Raw genomic sequence first — 14,095 nt, 5'->3', positions numbered from 1 at the left:
TGGTGCAAAGGTGCCAGCATTGGCGCCAGGCAGCCCATTGTGCGCCATTAATGGGAGAAAAGGCAGGAATATGTTGTATTGCCTTAAATACAGCAGATTCCTGCCCTTGTCCTGTAACGCAGTGCAGCAAGATGACTTGCTATGCTGTGATGAGTTGCTTTTTAATAAATAGGCCTCTAGGTGTTTGCGACCTCAGAGAAGAAATCTCAGAATGGAGCTCATAAAGGCAATATGTCTAATGCGCCTCATGCTTACAGATATATATTTTCATTAATACCAGATGGAAAATCTTATGCAATCATAAACTCATGTGAGGTTTACATGTGGATATGTGCCAGTGTTATTCTTGTGGCTAGCAAGATTTGTGAAGGAGGTAGTTCAAGTGTTTTTTTCTAAGCACCAAAAATTATAACAGTAGGCTCTAGGGATAGTTGAATTTTGTACAGCATATCAATCTGGTACAGTATCGCATTCCAGAATGTCTGCTAGTCCACAGACCACCAATTATGCCACCATGTGACCTACATACATCAGCCACTACCTGTATATTGTTTTAAATGACGCTAAAACTAAATATATGATCTTCTCTAAGGGAAATACCAAACCATCTAAAAGACCCATGTATGTAGGAAGTATTCCCCTAGAGCAAGTATCTGCATTCGATTATCTGGGTATCCATTTAACCCCAAAGATAAATTGGGCTTTACAGATCGAAAAAGTCCAACTGTCACTAATCCAGCAAACTGCTAATTTAAGTAACATTCCTTAAAATACAGCATCTAGGAAAGTGTCCCCAGCATTGGAAATTTATAATACCAAGATAATGGGGGGGGGGGGGTCTTTATGTGCAGTACCCCATGCACACTCTTTTTACCATGGTTTAGCTCCTTATAAAATCTACTTTAGAGACTTGGGAGGGAGGAGTATTGGCCTGCTCCTGAAAGATTGTCCCACATTCCACAATGCAGGGTCTAGGAGATATATTGGGATACTATCATGGTGAAGGAGATGGCTAAACCGGTGGGCACACTGACCCAGGATTTTATGAGTTTTAAATTCGTCCCATTTTATGAGGAAACTATTGCTGAAATTGTTCCACCCTGGCAAGTAACTATTTATACAATTCCATTTTAAAACTCTACTCACTAAACTGTTCTGCAAAAAGTGGTGTAGGAAGGCCCCCTCTGATGATCAGCGTGCAGCATGTAAGGCTAGCTCCGAATCAATAGTCCACTTGTTATTTGTTTGCCCCATTACAGAACTTTGAGGGGTAAGTGGATTGTTCCGTTGTGTAAACTAATTGGTACTGGCCATTACTTCGAGGTTTTGAGAATTCTAGCCACTGACACCCGCAGAGTGGTAATTTTTGGTCTGGCCAGATTCTGGCACACATTATGGATCAAATGCTTTAAATGTATTAAATGGAGCTGTTTTTTTCCTAAGTCTTTCAAACTTTACACATCAATTCCTGGTTACCTATTTGAATAATTAGACTTTAATTCTGCATTGTTTTAACTATTGTCACATATTGCACTTTGTAAAATTATTTTTATTCCCTGTACTATTTTATATTTGTGTTGCACTACGTACTTTGTAAGATCTTTGTGATCGAAAATAAAGTTATTTGATGATGATGGTATATTGTTTCTTAGCTTATTTTATAAAAAGAAGTAGTGCCCAAAGTTTTGCTCAAAAGCCAGCGGCTGTTGTTATTGAATGTTGTCACAGCAAACACTAAGGTTGTGTGGTTTTGGTTTCACCTCATCACCTCATACCTCTTATAACCACCAAGACTGCCTGCACTGGGCATTTTTATGGATAAGGAAGTTTTACTATACTTAACTCCACATTTATGTACCTTGATGATATATATATATATATATATATATATATATATTTTTTTTTAACTTGTTGGAAATAACTTTACACGGCAGCCTGGCCGTGAGGTAGAGCACCATCACCAGCAGGGAAAAGAGTGTTTAACCAGCTGGACGAGGCTGTAGTTCTGCACTGTTCAGGATGGGATCAGCACAGCGCTCGAGATGCAAATTGAGCCTGCCTAACTGTGAAACTACCTACTAAGGAAACAAGAATTATATTAATTTACAGAGGTACATTTGAACTTACTTTAAGGAACAATTATTCTCGCAGTTAGACTCTGTGCCCCACAATGCATTGCACTGAGCACACGCCCACTGGGGGCTGATATGCAAATAAAAGAAACGTGAAAGATGGCACATGCGAGTTTCAAATGGCGTCTGTTTTAGCCCAGGAAGAAGGTTTGAACTCGGTCCCTTGATCACGAGTGATCAAGGGACCGAGTTTCGCGAAACGCGTAGAGTTTGTGTGGCCTAATTAAACTCTGCCTTAAAAGCACTGGGTGCCGTGAAGCGTTGTTTCTTCCTGGATGGGATTTCTTCAATGCAGATCTGGAATATATATATATATATATATATATATGTATATATATATTCACTTAAAAAACCATAGGTTTCACACATGTTATAGTTAGCTGGACATTACACTCGTAAAAAACCAATGAAATTCCCCCGTTATAGTTAGTGCAGGCAACTATAACTCACGCGACCGCAATCCTCTGCTGATGACGTCAGATATTACATCACTGTATTTAGACACTTATTTACCAGTGTCTTCTTCCATTAATCTTTAGCTATACATATATTACAAATATTTATTTTTCATAAAGACACATATGTCATCAGTGATGTAATATCTGACGTCATCAGTAGAGGATTGCGGTCGCGTGAGTTATAGTTGCCTGCACCAACTATAACGGGGGAATTTCATTGGTTTTTTACGAGTGAAATGTCCAGCTAACTATAACATGTGTGAAACCTATGGTGTTTTAAGTGAATTTGCAAGGTTTTTTAAATGCTAATTCGTAACTATAACGTGTGTGAAACCTATGGTTCTTTCAGTGAATTTGTACGTTTTTTTAAATGCTAAGTTATGTATTTATTATTATTATTTTTTTCAGATTTTTCACCGTGCGCGCACCGTGCACGCGCTGTGGGCACTCGGTGCGCTTTGCGCACTGAGCACCCACGGTTCGCAGTGCGTGCCGTGCACGCGCAGTGCGCGCACCTCGCGATTTTTAAAAAAATATATATATTTTTTTCTCCTTTGGGAGTCCTTCTGTGACCCCCTGACCAAGGCTAGGGGGTCAGGAACTGTCCACTCTGCCCCCTTTTCACATTCTCCACCTTTTTTTTCACCCCCTCAGACTGCGAGAGACAAAATGGCGGCCGACACTTCCTGGTTTCGACCGATTCGAATGTTTACCGACATCTAACAACCAATCAGAATTGCGCTCGCACACGGCAGGGTGCGCGCACAGTGCACGCACGGTGCTCGCGTATAGATATTGATATGCTTTTAAATGCTATTTTCTCAGGAAATACTGAACAGATTTACACCAGACCTGCAAAAGGCACTTCCTTGACCTTATGGCTACCTCTCTGCCAAATTTCACGTAATTCTGTTCAGCCGTTCGGGCTGTAGCTGCGACTAAAGGTCCTATGGAAAAATGCATGGGGAAAACGTGTTTTGGGACCCCCCTTTTTCTCGGCCCCCGCTTGACGAATCACCCCGAGACTTTCAGGGTAGGAGCTGAACGGAGCGCCCCATTTGTTTTGACAATTTCGCAAGGATTCGTCAACCAGCGCAAAGTTATTCAAAATAGAATTTTGAGATTTCCTATGGAAACTAGGTTGTAACTATAACTACCTACTGGCGACCGCCAGTAGATAATGTATATATATATATATATATATATATATATATATATATATATTTTTTTTCCTTTACACCTTCATGCATGCCGCCCTTCAATTCTCCACGCGTCTCGAGGGCGGGCAGAAGAACAGCACCGACAAATCCTTTGTGTGAGGTAACTCGTTTACTTTTTTCATAGGTAAATCAGCCTCCATTCGTCATGGGGCCATAACCAGCAAAGTGCAGGGGTGCATACAAACAGAGAAATAACCTACGCTTTTCGGCGTGCGCCTTCTACTGGGTCATAGAGTAAGGTGCAGAGTGTCAATTTAAAGAGAAAACACTCCCTTTCACCACCACCGATTAAAAACAGATATCAGTTTTAAAGGGGACACAACAGTTTATTAAGTTCATTGTATACCTAAAACTTGTTAATTTAATAGAGAATGTGTCCGCAGCATTATGAACAATGAATAATACGCATTTTATCCTTGTAAAGTACACAGTCAGGGATCTAACAATTGATATGTTAGAGGTAGAGGCTTTTCTGTAATTTCATCTGTCAGGTGGAGTATGCCACGGTTAAATGGAAGGTTTATGGCACGTCGTGCAAGTTATCGTGTCAGTCATTAATACAAAAAAAATGTAGTATCACAGATACGCCCTGGATAGAAGTGTCACCCAACATTTAAAGTAAGACAGATTGGGGATAAAGTATCCACCTCCACTTCACAACAAAAAGTAAAGAGTAAAACCTTTTGAGGATAAAGTATCCATCTCTGCCTCCAGAAATAACTTATCTGTGGCCAAGAGATATCATCACATATCAGATTAGTTCATACTTTTACCTAGGTATATCGGATATACATTGGGCACATATTGGTCACTTATTCCAATGCACAAAATAGCAGTAGATTTACAATGCTCAATGGTCAATAGATGATATCTATATATTGATCACTTATTCCAATCCACTAAATAACATGTTCGTCCGAGCTCTTGGTCCAATATGTATAATAGATACTAAGAACACATTTACCCCGTATGAAAGTGCACCATGCATGTTTCCTATCAAATGCAGATATAACTATTAGTTCTCTAATCATACTTCTGCATACTTACAGAAAGGAAATCTATTTCCAGGTGCAAATAGCTGCTGATAAAGTGGCTCATGCTAACATAAAACTTTCTGAGTAAAGTGCATGGTGCATAGCTTTAAAGATGCTCAAACATACCGGAGGGATCAATTATTGTTGATTCTGTTTTTTCCAAAAGCATGTTTGCATAACATTAAATCCATGCATATAAAGTGCTCAGGATAATTTCCCTCAAAGATGGTAAAGTGCAAAGTGTGACAGTACTCTGTTAGAGAAAGTGAATTGTGCAATCTTGGGACACCAATAAAATAATTTCCATAATCTAGTAAACGTTACTTCAAAAGCCCGATCATAGTATTAATTTTAATTAAAATACAGAAACCTGCAAACCACTGCTGTTATGGGTTCATGATCCAATAAAAGATAATTTCAAACATTTCATCAAATAATCTTACAAAAAGGTATATAGTTCAGTGTCCGTATTCAGACCCCACACATTCTCTGTGCCCAAGTTCACTATCCATCTTGACTCGGCACGTCTAAGGGCTAATTCTCTATCCCCTCCTCTGATCTTTATTGGGATATGTTCAATGCCAGAGTAAAACAGGTGGTTTGTATCAAAATTGCCTTCATGCTCTTTCCAGATGTGCTTGGCCATAACATACGCAAAGTCCTTGTTGGTCACAGCCCGCAAATGCTGGAGGATGTATAATTTAAGTTTGTTCACAGTGCTACCAACATAACGTTGACCGCATCCACACTCCAGCAGGTACACCACATGTGTGGTTTCACATGTGATCCTCTCTTTGATGTTTTTTTTTAAAACCTTGAATAGTTGTTATTTCCACCATACTGCACCCATAGTTGCAGGCTTTACATTTATGGCATTTGACAAACCCCTTGTGAGATAGCCAAGTACTTTATTGGGCATAATTGTTGGTAAAATAACTCTGTGTCAGCAAGTCGCCCAAAGATGGTACCTTTCTGTAAGTGATGTTCGCATGTTGTGTAATAAATCTTTTAAGATCTTGATCTTTCTTTAAAATGTTCCAATGTTTGTTTGTTACTTGCTTAACTTTGATATTGGATCTGTTAAAATCTGTAATGAACCTTGTTTCAGCAGTGGATTCGATTGGTGTCACAGTGCTTTTAGGCAACAATAAATCCTCTCTATTGATGTTGGTGGCCCTTGATCGTGCATTTTCCAAAACCAAGACTGGATATCCTCTCCTCAGAAAACAGTCAAACATCATATCTACTTGTCTCGTGTACACCCCCCCTCTGAGAAATTCCTGTGAGCCCGCAGGAACTCTCCGTACGGGATGCTCCACTTTAGGGCTTTTGGGTGTGCGCTGTTTGCTGATAGAAAGCTGTTGCAGGATGTAGTCTTTTGAAAGAGGGTGGTGCATATTCGTTCATCCTCAATGTAGATCTGTATATCTAGATAGTCTACAGAGTTCCTACTATATGTGTATGTAAACTGTAGGTTGAGGAAATTGTGGTTGAGTGATGGTAAAAAATCCTTCAGATCATCTTCTTCTCCCTCCCATGTGAGGAAGAGATCATCGATATGTGGGACCCATAGCACCACCCTCTCCAAGTTGATGTTATTACTCTCTGACCACAAACATTCTGCCACCCAAAGCCCACGGGCAGATTCACATAGGTGGGAGTGAATGATGTCCCCATGGCAGTCCCTGGATTCTGCCTGTAGAACTTGCCATCAAAAATAAAAGCATTGTTGGTAAGACAAAAGGACATCATTTCGAGGAGCATTTTGGTATGACTCAATAGATTGAGTGACCTTGATCTCAAAAATATTCACACGCTTTGAGACCATCTTCATGGATGATTGAGGTGTACAACGAGACCACGTCGACCGTGGCCATAATGTAACTTGGTTTCCAAGGGGCATTGTTAATCCGGTTCAGAAAATCCATAGAGTCACAAATGTATGATGGTAGATCTGCAACGTAGGGGAAAGATAAATATGTCTATGAATCTTGAAGTGTTTTCAAGAAGAGGCCCACATGAGCTGACAATTGGGGGGCCAGGGGGATTTTCAAGACTCTTGTGTACCTTAGGCAGTACATAAAGGGCCGGCATATTTGGATGGTACTGTAATTCACCATCGTCTATAAGACACTCTTCATGCCATCGATGTAACTTTGCATGGAAGATGAATTTAATATCGTGGATCGGATTGTACTTCAATCTCTCATAGTTGGTAGGATCCCCCAACTGTCTTCTCACCTCCTGATGGTATTTATTGCGGTCCTACACCACGATATTGCCGCCCTTGTCAGACTGTTTGATAATGATATTCATGTCATGTCGTAGGTCTGTGAGTGCCCTCCAATCCTCCTTTTTCATGTTAAATTTCTTGATTTCTGTATATATATATATATAAATGTGTGTGTGTGTGTATATGTATACATATATATGTGTATTATATATATCTATATCTATATATATATATATATATATATATATATATATATCACAGAACAAAGTTGCCTGTTGTAGAAGACGCCATCACCACAGGTAAGAGTATGCCAACTTTGTTTATTAAAGGAAGCAGCAGCATGACCACCTCATAGTCCACAAACATTAAAGTCCCAACCCGACGTGTTTCGTTAATCCTTCATCAGAGGCATTGGGTTTGAATACTGCAGCAGAGCGGTTTTTGGCAGCAACTTAATGAGTTCCAAGAACCCTGCCTCAGTGGGCGTGGCCCGAACAACGGCCTCCTGGTTCTTGTAGTGCGTGTCATTGTTCTCAGGTGAGTAGCCTGCTGTAGAATCAAAAAATAAAATCTGTATTATCCAAGTGGATCGTGGCACATAGTTGTAGAACACTGTCACTGCTTTGAACCCTTTGACAAACATCTCCCGTGCCATATACAAATCCGCCGGTTGACGGATTCGCTGGAATGCTGCACCAGCATCGGAGCCTCTTCCGTGACTCAGGTAAGCCGCTTAATACAACAGACCAAAGTTGCCTGTTGTAGAAGACGCCATCACCACAGGTAAGAGTATGCCAACTTTGTTTATTAAAGGAAGCAGCAGCATGACCACCTCATAGTCCACAAACATCATAGTCCCAACCCGACGCGTTTAGTTAATCCTTCATCAGGGGCATTGGGTTTTAATACTGCAGCAGAGTGATTTTTGGCAGCACCTTAATGAGTTCCAAGAACCCCGCCTCGGTGGGCGTGGCCCAAACAACGGCCTCCTGGTTCTCGCAGTGCGTGTCATTGTTCTCAGGTGAGTAGCCTGCTGTAAAATCAAAAAATAAAATCTGTGTATATATATAAGGAAAGAAGTTGCCCTCGGCGAAAATTCACCCACAAGCAAGTTGTACTTCCTCTTAATCCACAGCAAAGCCAAAATTGTTTTCTGATGGATACATCTGCCAGTGGATTCCTCACCTTGTGGTATTAACTTATCTTATGGGTTCTCCTTTTGAGCCCTTACACAAATGTCCCTTGAGGCTGTTGTCTTTTAAGACGGTATTCCTCATTGCAATCACCTCGGCAAGGAGGGTAAGTGAGCTTCAAGCTCTAAGTTCAAAACCCCCATTCTTGACTGTGCATGCTGAACGAATGGTACTCAGGACCAGGGCTGCGTTTTTGCCTAAGGTGGTAACTCCTTTCCATCTGGGGCAATCCCCTGCGCCAGCAACATTCGTAAACTTTTGTAGCAGTCCACGCTGATGAGGTTGAAGACAACGTCACAGAGACACGGCTCCGCACACGACTCCGCTGACGTCACCGGCTCCATAAGAAGACCTTGTCGGCGTGATGACGTCAGTTCCGCCCCTTTTTTCCGTGCCTTCGAGGCACACGGACGGACTGACAGCAATATATATATACACAGTATACACAGTACACAATATGCAGATCAACACACACAGTGTGGAGAATAAATAACAAAGCACAAGAAATAACATAATGCCTTTGACAGTAATAAACACATTTGAAACACCATCAATAGAAATACAGGCATAGAATTACAGGTATAGAAGGATGGACAATGGGGAGGTGGGTGGGTCAGTGAGGAATCCACAGGCAGATACTGTATCCACCAGAAAAAGCGTTACCGAAGGTAAGTAACTTGTTCTTCTGATGGATACATCTGCCAGTGGATTCCTCACCTTGTGAATAGATTCCACAGCAGTCCCCACTCCCGGAGGAGGGTGTCCACCCTTCTATACCAGAAAGTCCTGCAGGACGGATCGCGCAAAATGTCAGTCCCTCCTCACCTCAGTGTCAAAGCAATAATGTTTTGCGAAGGTGTGGAGGGAGGCCCAAGTTGCCGCCCTACAAATGTCCTCCACAGGAACACCCCTAGACAAAGCAGACGTGGAAGACTTTGCTCTAGTGGAATGAGCCCTCAAACCTTCCGGAGGTTCCTTACCAGCCAGGGAGTAGCAAATCTTGATGCACAAGACAATCCACCTGGAAAGGGTGCGCTTGTGCACCGCTCGACCTTTCCTGCAGCCAGCAAAGCTCACGAAGAGCTGGTCATCAACTCTGATGTCCTTTGTTCTGTCCAGGTAAAAGCTCACCGCCCTCTTAGGGTCCAAGCGGTGAAGTCTCTCCTCCTCCTTGGAGGGGTGAGGGGGAGGATAGAAGGTAGGGAGGGTAATGGATTGCCCCAGATGGAAAGGAGTTACCACCTTAGGCAAAAACGCAGCCCTGGTCCTGAGTACCATTCATTCAGAATGCGCAGTCAAGAATGGGGGTTTTGAACTTAGAGCTTGAAGCTCACTTACCCTCATTGACGAGGTGATTGCAATGAGGAATACCGTCTTAAAAGACAACAGCCTCAAGGGACATTTGTGTAAGGGCTCGAAAGGAGAACCCATAAGATAAGTTAATACCACAAGGTGAGGAATCCACAGGCAGATACTGTATCCACCAGAAAAAGCGTTACCGAAGGTAAGTAACTTGTTCATCAGACTCATGCATCAGGCTTTACACATTTCAAAGTTCAACAGTTCATGTTCACAGGCCATGTCAAGTGAGGCAACAAAGACACAGCTGACATCCATCTGCCAATAAATACCAAACCGCCCCCAGTGGGCCTCAAGGTGAGTATCCAGATGAATTATGGTGCTGGTAGTTTTACTGCAAAAAGTATTCCCAATTGGGTTTGCCCAGAGTTCGACAGTTAAAAAACAAATGTTCAAAACTCCAGTGGGTGAATCTGAAAGCACATTCCTGATTTCGCCGGGTATTGCAAGAGGCCTGTTGTCCTTTTAAGTGGCTGCAAATCAAAGTCACTCAGGGCCCGCAATGCTGTAGTGGTGCACTTTCATGGCTGGACTGGCTACATTAAATGTAAGGAAAGAAGTTGCCCTTGGCGAAAATGCACACACAAGCATGTTTTTTTTCCTCATAATCAACAGCAAAGCCAGAATTGTAATCAGACTCCTGCATCACACCTTACGCGTCTCAAACTTCAGCAGTTCTTGTTCACAGGCCATGTCGAGTGAGGCAACAAATCTCTTCAAGGTGCATAGATGTGGAGGTAAGAATAGTAAATCACTACTTACCTATTTACACTTACCTTCTCAGTATTTTGGTCCTCTGTATTTTTGACACAATATTCTGTCCATTTGATATATTTCACATCCATATCCTAGCAGACAACCCACTCTTGCAGCTTCTTTTTTTATGCCTGCTTTGTCCCTTTCCCCCTGTCATGTTTTTTCTGTCTTTTTCTTGTTTCTCCTCCTCATTTGTGTGTTTTTCTCTCTCATTCTCTAGGTCAAAGTCTGATAAGGGAATATAAGTTCCGGTCCCCAAAAATGAGTGCCAGAAGGCCCTACCTGCACCCACTGACTCAAATTAAGCACTGTTTGTAGCTACTCTTTCTGAACCTGTATATGCTTTGGTAGGAAGGGCTGAAATCTATTTTTGAGTTCTCTTAAGAATTTCTCTCTTCAGTCTTGTCCATATCTGAGTATGTAAGTTTTTTTGCCACATTACTTCCATGCTGAAGCCCTATATAAATGGGACTAGTCAATTTATGAATAAAAAATATTAGTGTACAAGAAATGAGTCATGCCATTTTACGAGGTGAAATCTGATTGAGTATTTTCATGTAATTGTAGTGTAATTTATCATCACGAGTAAATGTCAATTTACATGTTGGGAAATCCAAGAGTGACCCATTATGGCATAACCATCCAATTGACTATGTGTTGAACTCCTGTAATCCATGGCTGAAAACTTTCATTCTGATACACTGGGACAACGTTTGCTTTTCCAGTATAGACAAGTGTGGGAGAGTGGTATGTGGGTTTGTATTTTGATGATGCTGACTTCTGGTAATCTAGTTTGGCTAATTTAGATTGCAGGAGGGCGTTTATCTTCTAGTAGTGTGTTGGAAAAATCAATGGCAGATCTTTTAGTGGCATTGTCATGTGCCTCTCCCACGTCCGTCTATGCTTTTTTTTGTCAGCCATGGCTGAATTACCAATCGAGTATAGTTTTTAAAGTGAGATTAAAGATATATTTATATAGATCTGAAACCCAATACAGATCCTTCATCCCTGCAAAACCAAAACAGATGTGTTGCTTGGATGTTTATTTGTAATATAAAGCGATAAAGAGTTGGTGAAATCTGCTTGATAATCTGTCACCATTTGTATATTAAGATGGTTGAATATCATGCAAGAAAGGAGAGAGTAAGTTAATTTCCATGCACTCAGTATGTCATAGCCATGATGCATCAGTAGTACAAAAGAATAAACTTTTGAATCAAGCAAAATGTGGCAGTTGTCCCACCCTGGAAGTGTTGTCACTTCTGTTATTGGGGGGGGGGGGGGGAGGGGGGCACATGACAGTGCTGGGTCACATATGTTGTGACATCACCTTGACCACATGCTAGTCACGTGCTCAAGGTCCTGACACATGGTTAGGGTTATGCGGCAATCCTAAACGAACCACAGCCCCTCGAGATCAGATGACCATGTTGTGATGTCAAGGAGTGCACCCCTTTTTGATGCTTAGGCTACATATAAGAAGCCCCTAAGCAGTCTATGCCAAACCAAAGAGCAGCTTTCTAGAAATATTGTGCTCGGTCATTATGAAAAGATACAGCCACCTCATCAAAAAGACACCTTCTGATGGTGGTTTGAACACTATCGCTAGATATTATTGCAGCCTGACACCGGCGACTATGGAGCAGAATGCACATCAGAGCAACCTTAAAGAGGGTGGTCACATCATTGTGACGAGGAGTTCTGCCATTGGTTGGAAACGCTCAACAAGGATTTGTTGCAACTGATATTCCCTATTAAGGGCTCCAGCAGTGACAGTGAAGTCTGGGGTAACGAAACAAATGTTAGAAACAATTTCACCAAAATGGCAGTTGGTGAAGAATCTATAACAGCTCCAAACTCACCGGTCTATCAAGGAACTGGTTCCATCCAAAGTGTGAACATCATTGGCTAGAAGGGTGTGACTTGCCCAGTGTCACATATTAATATGCTATTTAACAGCTTTAATTCATCTTAACTTTCATTGTGTATGTCTGGAAATTAGCTAATGTTATTTTAGGAAATAGTGGGTCTAATGCAAATTTTTGGAGTATTAGGGCTGTGAAGTAAATTCTCGCCACCTGAAAATTGAACCGAAAATGGAAGCTTTGTAGCATTTTTATATGATTAAACATCTTTAAAAATTGTTCAATCTGGGCATATTAATTTAGGTTAAATCCTCTTTATAAATGATACCAACAATTCTGACTAAAATTGCCATATTGCAATGTAGTTGCATATGACAGAAATGAGACAGGTTTCAAAATCCGGGTAAAGAATTAATTCTGGCATCAAGAAGGTCAAAAACCCCTGTGAAGCAGCAAGTTGTGGTATATCTGTCTAGCAGTGTCCGTGGCAAAGTTAATTCTCCTTCTTGTTTGCCCTAGGACATGGCATGGCTTGATTGCAGCAAGTGCCAGTTCTCCTTGGTGAACATACAGTAAATGTATAATTATGTCTTTTTTTTTTTTTAAACAAAGCCAAGTGAGCTCTGACTGGAATGATATCTGTTCGTCCTGCTGTGTGTAGGTATGGACTTCCAGATTTTCAGGGCATTGTTTGAGATGGGACGTGCCAGGGTTTGTAGTTTGTGCTCTTTAGGTGGGATGAGGAGTAAGGTGTCTGAGTTTTTTAGGTTTCTCGACTGACCTGCCTTTGTGAGTTTGGTTTCCCAGTGTGAAGGGCTTTGTGAGTAAGTCAAGCAGTTCTGAAGCTGCAACAAGCTTCAATAGGGAGCCAGTTCAGTTCTATCAAGGAAGGGGAGATATGGTCATATTTTTTGATTCTTGTAACCATGCTCGCTGCTGCATTGAGAGTGGTTTTAAGCAGATGCGATTTCACAGTGCCCGTGAGGGTGATAGGGTAATATGGATAGCACCAGCACTTGCGCAGCCGATTTAAGATCATTCAGCAGTAGGTAGGGTTTGAGTTTGTTCAGAAGTTTCAGGTTGTAAAAGGTGCTCTTCACACTATTCTTTATATGGTCTTTCATGGTCAGTTTGGAGTCCAGTGGGATTCCAAGAGACTTGAGAGTCAGCTAGGGTTAGATTGCAGTTAAGAACATCTATGGAGTTTAGCCATTCTTGCATGTGGGGTACCTACTATGATTTTGATATGAGAATAACTTCTGTTTTATCTTGGTTGAGTTTTAGGTTGGTTGTGAGATAGACATAGTTGGTATTCTTTGAGGGTGGCATTTAACTGGTGTACGTCGTCTAATGAGGAGATTTCCATGTAGAGCTGGGTGTCATCTGCGTATAGCTGGAAGGGGATATTTGCTTGGTTGAGAATGACGGTGAGGGGCTCTATGTAGATATTGAACAGAGTTGGTGAGAGGTCAAAGCTTTGGGGAACACCCTGGGTAATTGCTGTTGTGTCAGAGTTCAGATTGTTTATTTGTATTTGTTGAGAGCGGTTTTGTAGAAAGGATTTGAACCAGTGAAAGACCATCCTGTTCACACCAATCCTTTTTTTGGAGGGAGTCCAAGAGAATTTGTGGTCAACCATGTTGAAGGCTGCCGATAGATCTATGTGATTTAGAAGGTAGCATTAATCTTTATCCAGGGATTTGTGTTGGTATTCAATTATGTTTAGAATAGCTGTTTCAGGGCTGCACCCTTTTCTGAAGCCAGACTGATGTACGGTCCAGGAGGTTTTTGATGTCAATGTGTTGGTTTAGTTTTGGCTAGGAAGGGATGAATGGAAACAGGTCT

The 14,095-nt window shown here is 41.5% G+C and overlaps 1 protein-coding gene across 1 annotated transcript in view; it reads left to right on the top strand.

Annotated features, from left to right (window-relative positions):
• Nucleotides 1–14,095, top strand: part of TMEM232 (transmembrane protein 232) — a 684,788-nt gene that overhangs the window by 79,292 nt on the left and 591,401 nt on the right. The gene's annotated exons all lie outside the window — the stretch shown is intronic.

Source organism: Triturus cristatus, chromosome 2_1, assembly GCF_964204655.1.
Source record: "Triturus cristatus chromosome 2_1, aTriCri1.1, whole genome shotgun sequence".
NCBI classification, from domain to species: domain Eukaryota; kingdom Metazoa; phylum Chordata; class Amphibia; order Caudata; family Salamandridae; genus Triturus; species Triturus cristatus.
This window is presented reverse-complemented; position numbering and strand designations above follow the sequence as displayed.